We start from the raw sequence: 10,965 nt of genomic DNA, 5'->3' as shown, positions 1-10,965 counted from the left end.
ACTGACCAGAAGCTGTTACAGCCGCAGATACAAGAAACCATTTAGAGAATGTCGAAACGTTGATTTCACGGAGAATGCTTTGCCATTTTCTGCATGTCCTTTGTATTTTTAAACCTGAGTCACCTCATCCATATGTCCATCTATGATAGTCATCTGAGAGTCAACATTTGTTAGTTAATATCAGAATTGATACTTCAAATGAAAACTATAGGAAAAAACAATATAAAGTTATGCTTTTACAAATTTGTATATCATCCTTGCACGGAGGCCATGCTAATCTTCTCTGCATCATTCCAATTTTAGTACGTGTGCTTTCAAAGCTAGCACTATAAAATGTTTACTTTTAAACCCACTAATCTTATGTTTCAGGAAAATGTAAGTTTGGGGCAAACAGCACTGTTATCAGTTGTAAGAAATCTAAAAAATTTGATGTGGCAAAAATTGGACAATCTGACACATGGACACAGATTTTTCTTTAACAACATCTATTTTAGCTACAGTAATTTCTTCCTCTCTCCTGTTTCCAGGACCCTCCCAGAGCCAGTGAAATGGAAAGTTATGAAGAAGATAGGTTTTCTGGGTACACAATACTTTCTTTTCCAAACCTCCCTTCTTCTTGGTCCTCAGCTCTAGAGAGTAGTAGCTGTGTATTTGTTTGTTTGTTTTTCCTTTAGTAAAATATGAAAAAGAGGGGCATCTGGGTGGCTCAGTCGGTTAAATGCCTGCCTTGGGCTCAGGTCATGATCCCAGGGTCCTAGGATGGAGTGCCGCGTTAGGCTCCCTACTCAGGAAGCCTGCTTCTCCCTCTCCCTCTGCTGATTCCCCCTGCATGTGCTCCCCCAAGATAAATAAATAAAATCTTAATAAAAAAAGAAAAATACAAAAAAGAACAATTCACTCAATTATATATTTCTTCTTTTGTTCTAGTGTTTTGTTTGGCAAAAATCTAAGTTTAGTTCTGGTAAATAAACTTTCTGTATTGGCCTATCTCTTTGTTTCAGGACAGCAGTTTTCCCTATGAAAGCAATTCTTTGATGGCTCTAAGAATTGTTTTTCAATTTGTTCGGCATTTTTCTTCTTGTGAGGAGAGGAGTGATTTTTATTTTTTTTTAAAGATTTTATTTATTTATTTGATAGAGAGACACAGTGAGAGAGGGAACACAATCAGGGGGAGTGGGAGAGGGAGAAGCAGGCTTCCCACAGAGCAGGGAGCCCGATGCGGGGCTCGATGCGGAGCTCGATGCGGAGCTCGATCCCAGGACGCTGGGATCATGACCTGAGCCAAAGGCAGATGCTTAACGATTAAGCCACCCAGGTGCCCCTGAGGACTGATGATTTTTAAACTCTTTACATGTCAGATGGGAAACCAGAAGTCTATGATGTGTTTTTGATGTTAACTACCACTAACATAACATAATAAAGTAAAATAAAATTTAAAAAAATAAAAATTTAAAATTTAAATTAAAGGAAATGAAAAAAAGAAAAAAAAAGAAAAAACCCACTATGGATTTCTGTTTGATAGTAGTTTATGTATTTACTTCAATTGCCTAATAAATGAGAGTAAAGTACTGTATATTAAAATATACTGTATAATAAATTATATAAATCATTTTTACAAAGGCCATTACAAGTTTTAAAGAAGAGTATGTCATATGAAAATAACATGTATTCAATGCATACACATTTGGTGAACACTTTTAATCTCTAGGTTCCCTAATTCCCCTGCTTGGTGCCATCCCCTTAGTGAGCTGAAGTGTGCATATGCTAGGTCTCTTCTAGTTTTCAGGGATTCAGTTCACAAAATCTCTTTTAGAACCTTGTAACCTCTCATCAAGTGGTAGAGTCTATTTCCCCTCTCCCTAAATATTGGTGGACATTTTAACTGTTCCAATGAATAGAATGTGCTGAAAGGGATAATGCTGTGTGACTTCCAAGACTAAGTCCAAAGGGGACATACAGATTTTTTTTTTCATCTCTCACTGCTGGGGCTGAACCCGTACTCCATGATCTGAGGAATCCCAGGACATATTGAGAGGCCACAAATAATTTTTCCAGCCAACGGTTCCAGAAAAGTTTCAATTGACAACCACCTTCAAACATCAGACACGTCAGCCTTCAGATGACTTCAACTCCTAACCTTTGTACCACCTCAGTCCTCAGCAGATGTCAGGTTGATGCACAAAATAAAGTTTGTTATTGTTTTAAGCCACTCAGTTTTGGGGTAATTGTTTATGCAGTCATAGTAACGAAAACATGGAGCACCAGGCATTCTCATTGTTTTTTTCTGCTCCTTCAGAATATAAATAAACCCCATAATGGCAAGAATGAAACCTGTCTTATGTGCCAAATGTCTGGCACATAGAATGTATTAAGTAAAAATCAGGTGAATTAATGAATAAAATTTTGGCTGAACTGTTTTAATACTGAAACTTTCAGAAATGTCCTGATGCCTCTCAAAGTCTTTCCTGCCTCAAAGTGCCTTAAGTATTTATACTAGAAAAGGAGTTTCTCTCTTTCTTTGTTTACTGTTACATATTGGGTTTTTCTTAGAAGCCCATTAAATTGTTAAGAAACGTCAATTAATAGTAGCCATAAAAACCCCCAAATTAACCCTCTGCCATGTCTTTCCCAGGCTTGGGACACATTGTTCTTGCTCAGGAAGCAAATTTTCCTCAGCCACTCACCTTCTTGAAACCCTCCCAAAGCTTTTCTCTTCTCTTTTTTTTTTTTAAATTTTTTATTTAAATTCAGTTAGGTAACATATACTGTATTATTAGTTTCAGAGGTAGAATTCAGCACTTCATCAGTTGCATATAACACCCAGTGCTCATTACATCAAGTGGTCTCCTTAATATCCATCACCCAGTTATCCCTTCCCCATACCCACCTCCCCTCCAGCAACCCTCAGTTTATTTCCTATAGTTAAGAGTCTCTTACAGTTTGCCTCCCTCTCTGTTTTTATCTTATTTTATTTTTCCTTCCCTTCCCCTATGTTCATCTGTTTTGTTTCTTAAATTCCACATATGAGTAAAATCATATGGTATTTGTCTTTCTCTGACCTATTTCGCTTAGCATAATACACTCTAGTTCCATCCACATGTTGCATATGGCACTATTTCATTCTTTTTGATGGCTGAGTAATATTCTATTGTATCTTCTCTATCCATTTATCTGTTGATGGACATCTGGGCTCTTTCTATATTTTGGCTATTGTGAACATTACTGCTATAAACATTGGGGTGCATATGCCCTTCAAATCACTATATTTGTATCCTTTGGATAAATACCTAGTAGTTCAATTGCTGGGTGGTAAGGTAGTTCTATTTTTAACTTTTTGAGGAACCTCCATACTGTTTTCCAGAGAGGCTGCACCAGTTTGCCTCCCCACCAACAGTCACCACTTAAATCGTCTCACTATTTTTTTTTACCCCTTTAGTACTTTGCAAGTATATTTATTTCTTATTGTGATTTGCATAGGATTGATTAATTTAGACATTTTGCATGTGATTTTCAGTACTTTTCAAATTTATAAGACATTAGGAATATATAAAAGAATGAAGCCATGTGTCTCTGCTTTGCTGTTTCAATCATGTATCAGATTCTTGTGGCAAGGAGGCAAATCAGGAAGCATTAGTATTTTCTACAGATTTCATGTAGCGCCCAATATCTGCCCTCCATCCCAGTGGTCACATCTTCTTTTTATGTAGGAAAAGTGGTTTCTAGCATATTTATTGCTGAGTCAGTCAATACAGTTGATTGCTTTTCTGCCTTAACCTGCTCATGTAAGTGTTGTCCTTTGCTAGCTTTCATCACTGTTCTTTCATTCCCCTAGTTTTACACTAACAGCAGGTGGTTTCTCATAGCAGACCTTTCTAAAGGTTAGGGAGTAGCAGAATGCAATTATCACATAGGGCTGGACATAACTGTATATCCAATGGCAGATATCACTCTTCCTAAAAATGAATCAGCATTTCCCAGAGAAGGCGATTTTTCACTGCCTATTTTTTCTTTTTAGACATGGGTCTCTTGTCAGGTTGCCAGAGCCTCTCCTTTCCATCTCCAACTTTTAGTTACCACCATTTAGCTTCACATTCTTACACAGCTAATCTTTTGAGAGTGTTTTAGACTTACTGATCTTCTCATACTCATGTTTATTCTTCAACACAGAATACTCTTCATTTCTTCTCTCCCAAGTCTACTCAATCCACTGTCATCAGGGTCATCGATCCTTTATATCACCTAATCTTGGTGTGAATGACCCTGTCTTGATCCTAACTGAAATCAGCAGTATTTGGCACTGTGGACCAATTCATTATCAAAACTTTCCCCTCAATGATCTTCCAAAACAGCACACTCTTCCTTTTCTTTTTCCAATCAGAATACTCCTTCTTTGTTAGTGCTCCCTCTCTCTGTCTCTCCCCTTCCCTTGATGATTTTGCCCACTTCTGTTGTCTCAGCAACTATTTATACGGTCATGACACCCACATTTCTGCCTCTAGCTTGGCAAAGCTTGAAATAATAGCATCCAGCTTCATGACTGACCTCTCCATCTGAAAACCCCTTGTATGGAAACTGGCATAAACTGCTTAAGAAGTATGTTGAAAGAAAAAGTGACTCATTTGTTAAAAAGGGAACATTGGAGATTGGGGAACAAATGCATTAGTAGTGGCATTTCTAATAGATAGGAACTAATATATCTCTTTTTTTTACACAAAATTAATTTGGGGGAAGAAGCAGGAATTTTTCTATGTTTATACTTTTATTGAACTTTCTGATGAGACTTTCCACAAGCTTTCTATCATGTTATAAAAGCACAACAGAGCTTTATAGGATAACTTCCCTAGGGAGCTTCTGATAAACAGAGTGGGTCAAACAGTATGTGAAAGCAATTGGGTGCTTTTTTAAAAAAATACTTTATTTATTTATTTGAGAGAGAGAGAGTGAGAAGGAGAGAGAATCTGAAACAGACTCCATGCTGAGCGCAGAGCCTGACACGGGGCTCAATCCCATGACCATGAGATTATGACCTGAACTGAAACCAAGAGTCGGATGTTTAACCAACTGAGCCACCCAGGTGCCCCAACAACTGGGTGCTCTTTAATGCAATTCTTTATTACCTACATTTTGCCTCTCCAAACATAGCCTGATTTTTAAAAAATTTTATTATTATGTTTAGATAGCCAACATATAGTACATCATTAGTTTTTGATGTAGTGTTCAATGATTCAGTAGTTGCCCATAACATCCAGTGCTCATCACAACACGTGCCCTCCTTAATACCCATCACCCAGTTACCCCATCCGCCCACAGATGGACTCGTAAGCAGGTGCATATATGGAGCAGAATCCAAATGAACAGTAGTCAATTAAAAAAATAAAACAGGGGCCCTGGGGTGGCTCAGTCGTTAAGCGTCTGCCTTTGGCTAGGGTCATGATCCCAGGGTCCTGGGATCGAGCCCTGCATAGGGCTCCCTGCTCTGCGGGAGGCCTGCTTCTCCCTCTCCCACTCCCCCTGCTTGTGTTCCCTCTCTCGCTGTGTCTCTCTGTCAAATAAATAAATAAAATCTTTAAAACAAAACAGAACAAAACAAAAAACAAAAAAATAAATAAATAAGACAAAGATGACCCTAGACATCCAAGCATTTGTTTTGACAAACTAAGATATGTTGCATTTATATATGAGTCAAGTGAAAAGAGAGAGCCATGAATTACAACCAGAAATCCAGAATCAAATCCTTGAGGTGGAAAATCCTAGAACAACAGAGCCAGAATGGGTCATTTCACAGAGAATAAAATTGAAGAATACGACCTTGCCAAGTCCACATTCGCACTGAAGACCACTGGAGTTTATATCCCCTGGATCCCAGTTTATTTTTTAATCTCACTAATTAATTACTAAAAAGCATTTAATTATCCTTTAGCTTACCAAGATAAATACAGCTTTATGGGCATATTTCTGAAAAATTACCATTAGCAAATTTTATCTTATGTGAAGGAACTATATTGATCCAATTAAGAGATTTCAGAAATTTCTATAGTTACCAAAACAATGAAAACATTAGGAGAGTTGACACACTTTGCACTTCTGGTTTCACATACCATCTTTTACTGTACAAGCTAGAATGAATATTTATTCTAGATGAACCATGAGAGACTATGGACTCTGAGAAAAAAACTGAGGGTTCTAGAGGGCAGGGGTGTGGGGGGATGGGTTAGCCTGGTGATGGGTATTAAAGGGCACGTACTGAATGGAGCACTGGGTGTTATATGCAAACAATGAATCATGGAACATTACATCAAAAACTAATGATGTGAAGTATGGTGATTAACATAATAATAAAAAAAGATTTTTCTTCAAATTGGACATTGGTGCAAATAAAAATACTTTATCATCTGCTGTACACTGACAGGTGATATATGTAGACTCTCTTGACAATGAGGTATGACTCAAAACAAGAACCATACAGCTGCTTTGAACATCCAATTCTAGGATCTTATACGTATTTTCACTTAAAATTTGAAATGAATTAAAATATCATTGGCATATATAAAAGAATCTAATGTGATCCCTTTCTCTCTCCTCTCTCTTTCTCATAAATTTCACTTCCATATTGGAGACTTTCTTTGCTAATCAGAATGAAGTTACAGAGCTATATGACATAGCAACAAACATTTCTTACACCCCCAAGTATTATTTCACCATTGATTTTGTCACCTAGTATGTAATACATTTCCATTTTATTTATCAAAGAAAATCCTACATGATTAATATACGGATCCATCTAAATGTTCTTCTCAATTTTATACGATAGTATATAGGCATGTTCATTAAATTGTGCAGAACAAGGCAACAGAATTGTCTGTAGTAATGTAAAATTCAAGGAGTTTATAACTTGTTATAATGTGCATACCTATTTAGGGCTCAGTCGATTCCCAGAAAGAAAGAAAGAGAAAAGTACATGTCAAATCTGTAGGTAATAAAGCATGTCTGGAAATAGCAAAATAAATCACCATAGGAAGATGAATAACTTTTCTTTGTACAACAATCAGGAATTCACTGAACAAAACAAATTATCCCCTGTCAGCCAACTGACTAGCCCCCTCAGAGAGATAAAAGAGTTTTAAATATAAAAGAAGCCTGTTAAATGTGTATAGGCAACTGCTTTGCACATCAGATGGCGTGACAATAAATTTCATATTTCTTAAGCTTACTCCAAATAACATTTCATTGCTTTACAAACTTTATTAAAATAAACAACACTAAAGTTTTTTTTATATGAGAATAATTCCTTAAATTTGATTTGCTCTTGAATAAATAGATCAACATGGATTTGGAAGAAAGAACTCATTATGTTGTAAAGAGAATGGCAAGATGAAATAACTATGAGCTTCAGCCAACAAAAAGAAGTATAACTTTTACCTATATGTTTCTTACAGTTAAAATAAATTTGGTTAGATCACCTAAACTCACAGAAAGGGAATTTCTTAAAAAACATTGTAGAAATACATTGGTTGGTTACATTTTTTATAAATGCAGTGAGATTAGAATTTCTGTAACAGATAAAACATAAAGCTGCAAAAACCTTTGTATTAAAACTTCAATGGTCCCATGTCTGTTTCCATTTTTGAATAGTTATTGATGAGTACCTTCATTTTAAACCCCATTTTGTTACTTTTGGGGATATTGAAATATTATTTTGTGTTCCATTAAAGGACAAACATAAGCTGCCTTTGGTTCATAAACTAAACTCACTGATCTCATAGACTTCCCAAGGGGGTTTGAATGAGCCTGAGCTGTGGCAAGTATTCAGTCACTGTGAAATAGATCTGGGTTTTCGGCCTCAGATTTAGATTGACCTTGACCTTGAGTTCTGTAAGACTCTTGAATTGACGAATCAATTACAGTGCTCCCAAATCACCTTGGCTCCCTCCCACACTGTCTTCCTTTCCCTCTTGTTTATGCCCAAATATACACAGGCAGCCAGACAGTATACCTTGAGAAGCCAGACAGGATGTCAACCAGCCATGGCTCTTTTGAGCTAACCATTTTAAATGTGAAAGAGAGAAGATATATCTCCTGAATACTGTAAGTGTCCTGCCAACAACCTCTTCCATCTTCCTTCTTCCCTGAAATCTGTAATGATGTTTCGCTTTTTAGAGTTTCTATAAAATTTCTTGCCAGTCCAATAATTCTCGGTATTTGTAATATCATGAAACACATAATATGTATATAGAACAATAGGATAAACAGAAGGCCTCTGACTCTCTTGAGGTTGAAAGATTAATATTTCTTCCAAATTGAAAAGTTCTTACTTAGAAAAATGATGGAACAATATGTTGTGTATATTTTAATTATTTCATATATAGCAATTTTGTCTTCCAAAAATGTATTTTTTGAGAGCATCCTCCATATTTTTGTCATTTCCCATTTCCTTCTATACACTACTGGTTCCACAGTAAAAAGGAAAGAAAGAGAAGGAAAGAAAGAAAGAAGAAGAAAGAAGGAAAAAGAAAGAAAGGAATCAACAAACTCCTTTATTAACTGGTTCTGCTCGATGAGAAAGTTATATAGTCAATACCTATAATATAACTTTAAGAATTGTATTTTTGTGTTTGTTTAATCATCTAACTGGAAAATATAATTTTAGTGAACTTCATTTTTGGCTCTCACGTGTTTAAAATCATTATAATTGCACTCTCAAAATGAGGATATAAAGTGCATAGTCTATATTCAAAGAACTTACAAGCTAAGATTATAGCTGAGTGGAATTTACCATAAATTGTTTTACCATAAATTGTTACCCTCCTTGTCTCTCCTCTCCCTCGTAAAGCTTCTAATAAATGCCTTCACAGAATGGTCATAAATTTACACCTGTGATCCTTCTATCAAAACTGATTATATAGTGTCTAATACCCAGAACAATTTCCATCTAATTATTACAATGGCATTTATCAGCATAATGTTCCTTGACATTTACCACAAATTATACTATTTAGATTTTGTACTTTGGGCGTTAAAAAAAAAAAAAAAGAAACCTCAAAGTATTTTCTGTCATAGTACATTGTACGTACTGTACATGTACTTTGATTAGTTTTGCAATTTCCTTTTTAAAATTTGATAACTTTTTACAGGAATCTAGCCACTAGATTAGGTAGAATTTTTATTGAAACTGGCATTTCTCTTGATAAGCTTTTCCATTATTTAGAATGTGACCAACTTTCTTATATACATTAATTATAAAATGTCTACGAACTTCTCTTGCAAGTATAAAATACAGACAAGATGGAACATTAGAATTCTCCTTCAAAGGCTATCAAGGAGAAATAACAAGAACCATTTCAAAAGTCCATACATTCCATGGCATGATTTTAGAGCTTGTGTCATTTGGTTGTGCTGCTGATTTTTAAAATTGGCAATAAAGCTCTGCTTCGGGCGCCTGGGTGGCTCAGTTGGTTAAGCGACTGCCTTCGGCTCAGGTCATGATCCTGGAGTCCCGGGATCGAGTCCCGCGTCGGGCTCCCTGCTCGGCAGGGAGTCTGCTTCTCCCTCTGACCCTCCTCCCTCTCATGCTCTCTGTCTCTCATTCTCTCTCACAAATAAATAAAATCTTAAAAAAAAAATTAAAAAAATAAAGCTCTGCTTAGTCTTTTTATTACAGCAGTATACACAGCATGGTGGCATTTTGAAAACTTTGTAAACTTATTCTTTGACAATAAAAGAGTTTCTCAAAGAGAATATTAAACACTAAAAATGTTTTCCAGCTAATAATAAACTTCATGAGCAAATGGAAGTCAATAAGACATAGGAGGAAGAGCAATGGTCTGAGGTCATGAGATTTTAATCCCAGACACAGGTTTGTTTTACTGAACTCTTGCAATTTTATTTGAAAAATAAGAGTTGGTCACATAGAGTCTATATTCCTTAAAACTGCAAACCTAATGATTACTTTTCTCCTGAGGCCAAAAAAAATGTGATCAAATAATCAAAATGAATCCTATATATATTCTTGCTGTTTAAGGAGACATGGAAAAGTAAACATTTTGTTCCATGGATCTAGGAAGATAATTCACTTGAAAAAAAAATGCTTATTTATAACTTCTTATACACTTAGTGTGGTCAAAGGCATTATATTGGTCTAAGCTGCTAGTCCAGGGTCCTGGGAAAATTCATAGCTAGACCCTATGGATGATTTCAAATAAAAGACTTTTTTTTTTCTGATTTCACTTCTGAATGATAATAGAAACAATATTAGTTTCTAATTTTTCCACAGGAATAATGAGAAAATTTAATATAATGGTATTGGAAATGAAATTTAAAATGCATATTGAAGCAATTTGAAATATGTTACAAAAAAGTAAACTAAGAACTAAAATTGTAAGTAAACTAAGAACTAAAATTCTCGTTATTTTCCCCATAACATTATAGAAAAAATTACAATATCTGGATTTAAAAAAATTAATCGGGGCACCTGGGTGGCTCAGTCGGGCGTCTGCCTTCCGCTCAGGTCGTGATCCCAGGGTCCTGGGATCGAGCCCCGCATCAGGCTCCCTGCTCCACGGAAGCCTGCTTCTCTCTCTCCCACTCCCCCTGCTTGTATTCCCTATCTCACTGTGTCTGTGTCAAATAAATGAATAAAATCTTTATAAAAAATTAATCAAAATCCAAGCTTTCCACTTATGAGCTATATGATCTTTGACATACTAATTTCTCTGAGCCTCATTTCTTACCTCTATAATAAGAGCTAATAAAAATGTACTCACTGAATTGGTAAACATACAATATTAAGTGTATAAAATTACTTGTACTCAGTGAATGGCTATTAAAATTCCATTCCCTTCTCCCTTGACTTAAAAATTATGTAGAGGTGGATGGACCTCAAGGGTACTATACTAGGTGAAATAAGTCAGACTGAGAAAGACATTTACCATAAGATTTCACTCATATGTGGAATTTAAAAAAGAAAAA

General features: G+C 35.8%; 1 non-coding gene across 1 annotated transcript; it reads right to left on the bottom strand.

The window, feature by feature from the left end:
* Positions 1-220: 220 nt before the first annotated feature.
* On the bottom strand, positions 221-327 carry LOC123840781 (U6 spliceosomal RNA). The gene has a single exon (XR_006790093.1). It is a non-coding gene; the product is annotated as a U6 spliceosomal RNA (small nuclear RNA).
* Positions 328-10,965: the final 10,638 nt, after the last annotated feature.

Source organism: Mirounga angustirostris, unplaced genomic scaffold (genome assembly GCF_029215605.1).
Source record: "Mirounga angustirostris isolate CCGP_5_RB_7025 unplaced genomic scaffold, mMirAng1.0.hap1 SCAF_4, whole genome shotgun sequence".
Classification (NCBI taxonomy): domain Eukaryota; kingdom Metazoa; phylum Chordata; class Mammalia; order Carnivora; family Phocidae; genus Mirounga; species Mirounga angustirostris.
The sequence above is the reverse complement of the archived record's forward strand: the minus strand, read 5'-3'. Positions and strand labels throughout refer to the sequence as shown.